This window comes from Salvia miltiorrhiza, chromosome 8, assembly GCF_028751815.1.
Source record: "Salvia miltiorrhiza cultivar Shanhuang (shh) chromosome 8, IMPLAD_Smil_shh, whole genome shotgun sequence".
Classification (NCBI taxonomy): Eukaryota; Viridiplantae; Streptophyta; class Magnoliopsida; order Lamiales; family Lamiaceae; genus Salvia; species Salvia miltiorrhiza.
Window position 1 is genome coordinate 43,099,318 of NC_080394.1, and position 3,987 is coordinate 43,103,304.

The following is a 3,987-nucleotide window of genomic DNA, read 5'->3' on the forward strand; positions in this document are numbered from 1 at the left end:
AGTACTCAATTTAAAAAGATATCAGTAATCAAAGGTTCAACTCAATCAAGCAATTGACTCAGAGCAGACGACCTGCTCTGATACCACCCTGTTGCAGCCCGATTCCCGACGTTAGTGATAGCGGGGTACGAGTATCGATACAACTATTTTAAAAGAATAAAAGACAAGAAGAATAGGTCGAACATTACGCGGAAGCTTACACGAAAAAGTGTTAAGGAAAATCATCATAAATTAACTCCAGGGGTATAAACGTCAATATCGTCATAACTCCATAAATATCAGGAATTTCAAGATAAAAAACAAAGCAGGTATAGCTTATTTTTCATAAGGAAGAATAATATGCAGAGTATCGCAGCAAAAGGCGAACCGATTATATGTATGAAGACACATAATCGTGAGTATATTACTTGATTCAAGAGAAAATAAAGTATTTCAATCATCAAGACTCTATCAATCATAACGACAATATTAAATATGAACACATCGATTGAAACGTTCCCCCACCAGCACCAGACCAATCTCGCTCCCCGCTTAGCCTGCACATTTAGAAATATATGCAGGGCGTGAGTACATAATACTCAGTGGACAAACGCCGAAAAACAAGAAAGGTGCTCTTAGAGCTATAGGTTTGAAACTTGCCACATCTCAGCAATACACAGGAATAAAGTTAGCGTAAATAAATCTGTGCATGCAGTTTTAATAATAAACATCATAAATATGTGTCTGCAGACAAGTAAACGACATGTATGTACCACATCTACAACTGAGAAGTAGGCCTCCTTCTCAAGCACCGTGACCGACCCGAAGACGGCTCACAGTCACCTCTGTCTACACAACCCCGCTAGTAGCAGGATCCGAATTCGTCTCATCTCATCAGTAGAGGGTAACATACAAGCTCAACATCAAAAATTGGCAAGTCAAACAGTTCTCAAACATCATTTATCTCAAAACATCATTAAATCATTTTAGAAAGCTCGAATGATAAACGTATACTCAAAATATTGCCCACCTGAAGACCTTACTCAAAATCTCCCGTCAAAGCGGAGTTACTTACTTCCTTGCTCTGCTTGTGTCTTCAGGGATCATCATCATCATCGAAAGTTCATGTCATAAAAATGAATCTCGATTAGAAACTCATTGACTAATTCTCAAGCCTTAACTAATGCTCTATCTCATATTCTATCTCCTTACTCAACTCTATATAAACTCTCCACTCATCTCAAATCCTTAAGTTCTAGGATAGGTTTCAAGAAAATCATGGTTCTAAGTCTCGATTTATCTCTCATATAAGACTCGTCTAATCTCATTCAAACACATAGGCAACACAATCACATAAGGCACATAAGAAACACAATCAAACATCATCAACACATGCTCTATTTTTACACTGACTCAACTTCAAAATTTAATCTGTTCTGACTCCGACACCTCCTGGAATCAACACTCATACCGAAAGAAAGATCTTCGAGTCTAGTTTCCTATAAAAAAAGTAGAGTCGAAAACACCAAGTGGTTTGAGAGATATGACGTTTTTACCACGATCTACCATATTCGGCAGTTTTGAGCAATCGAAAATTTGGATTTTTGAAAAATAGTAAACGTTGCTGAAAAGGTCTGAAATTTGGTGGAAACTTATCCAAGACACTCATGTCTCAACAATAAAAATTTTGACTCCAAAATGTTAAGGAAAGATACTGAAAAAGGTGACTCTATAGGCTACTCACCGAATATTTCGGCAGAACATAGCAGATTTAGTTTTACATTTTATAAAAATTGTAAACGAAGTCCAAATAACTTGAAATTTTACCGGTATTCTCAAGACTCTAATATAAACATGCAATAAAATTTTCATGGTGTTTGGGTAAGAAAAACCCCTCGAAAATAGTAGGTAAGTGCATCACGAAAAATGACTCCGAACTCACCCACACAAGTAAACATGCTCAACTCAACATTCCTTCAAGGAAAACTCATCAAAGCTCATTTTTAAACACTTATAGCACTCAAAAACATTCAAGCACAACTTAATACTCATTATAACTCAAATTGACTCTCCTCCTACATCTTAGACTCAAATCTCAAGGAAAATGTTTCAACAAACGCATCATTTCAATTCTCTTCTCACTTTCATGCTCAAAATTACTCAAATACTCAAACATGATCTCATACATCATATAACTCATTATACACACATATATCCTCTTTAATCATACAAACTAAACTAAGTCCCAATTTTATTTAGCCAACAAAAGACCTAGTCAAACATAATTAGACACTACTATCATGCTCAATTACATATATCCTAAACCAAATTACTTAATAAACACATAGGCAAGAAAGTCCTAATTTTCAATAAACTAAACTCTTTGAATTTTTATAAACATACATGAAACTTTAATCTAATCATAGATCTATCAATTTTAACCATTTAAACTCACATATAATCCATGAATTTACAATTTAGGGCATAGATACACATACCCCTAATTTTATTAAACTAACTCACCTCCAATTCATCAATTAACTTCATATACTCCATCAATCATCATCATAAACATCTCATAGACTCATTTTCATCATCAATTCATCACTTAACACATCAACTCACAAATTCCCAAATTGGGTAAACTAAACTCATCCAACTTTCAAATCTCAAGGCATAGCCTTTCACAACACCCATCAATCATCACCAAATATCACATAGATATCATTTTTCACCCCAAATCAAGGAAAGAAAAAGAATTTTTTTTGAAGGGTAGAGACCCTAAATTTTCGAAAATTTGAAAAAAAAGGGGTGATTTTCTTGCTTCAATTTTCCATAAATACTCACATTATATCATCATACAAGTTATATCTATGGATTTAAAGGTCACTTACCCAAACTTACACCAAAACTCACACTTTCTCTTTCTAGCTTTGAAACCAATCTTCAAGGATCCTCTTGAATTCAATGAGATTGAAGGTGTTTAGGCAAGATTTAGTGGTGGATTAGTGTGTTTGGTATGATTTTAGGAAGCTCCGAAGGTCTCATTAATGGTTGACAATGGTGGAAAGTGAGAGATGAGGGAGAGAGGAGGTGGTCGAATTTGATGGGTGAAGGAGAGAGAGAATTGCTTTGCAAGATTGAATTTGATTTGGTAATCTTAGAGAGATTTGCTAGATCTTAGTGAATATTGGGCATTAATTGCCTTGATCTCTCTCTCTCTAATCTCTACACTCTCTCAAGCAATCCACTTGGCAAGTGGGTAATTAAGCACATGCTCAAAGGGATAAAATAATAATGTGAGAAGGGTGATTAAATAATAACCATAATAATTATGAAAATATTACTCAATAATAAAATACCATAGCATAATTATTCATGTGCCCAAAATAAAATAATTATAGCACTAATATTAGTGCACTCACTCAATTTTAATATTCCTCATCGTAGGAAAAATAATTTAAAAATATTATGCTTGGAAAAATTTCCATAAACCGGCATCATTCGATTTCTCGGTAAAAATAAACCACACTTGCTTTGGAAACTTAATTAAAATTCCAAGTGCTAAAGTCCTCAAATAAAAATCATAATAACTTGCTCATAATGACATACGTAACAAAAATCACATAATCAATCAGTCACGTAATTTCACATAATATCACGTCAAAGCAGTCGGCAAACACAGGCAAACTAGACGTCTCTTCGATCGACTCTTTTCATCAAGGGTTCTCACTCTTTCCTTCTCGACTCTATTTCCAACTCATTATTCCTATTTTCTTAATAGGACAGTCAATCTCTGATAACTCGGTATCCGGTAATTCTATCCCCGGTAGTCGGAAACAAAATAAAATCTCAGCTCAATTGAATCAGTATCTCTATCTCAACTCATTTCTCAAATCTCTTCACTCTAACTCTATCATTGGTTTGTCCACTCATATCTCTATTTAAAAGACAATCTGTCTTATCTGGTCATAAAAAAAAAAAATCTCACATCTCGACATCTCAGTA

General features: G+C 34.5%; 1 long non-coding RNA gene across 1 annotated transcript; it reads right to left on the reverse strand.

The window, feature by feature from the left end:
- Window positions 1-291: 291 nt before the first annotated feature.
- Window positions 292-3,137, reverse strand: LOC130996550 (uncharacterized). The gene is made up of 3 exons (XR_009092661.1): window positions 2,874-3,137; window positions 1,018-1,073; window positions 292-536 (listed from the first exon to the last, which is right to left on the reverse strand). It is a non-coding gene; the product is annotated as an uncharacterized LOC130996550 (long non-coding RNA).
- Window positions 3,138-3,987: the final 850 nt, after the last annotated feature.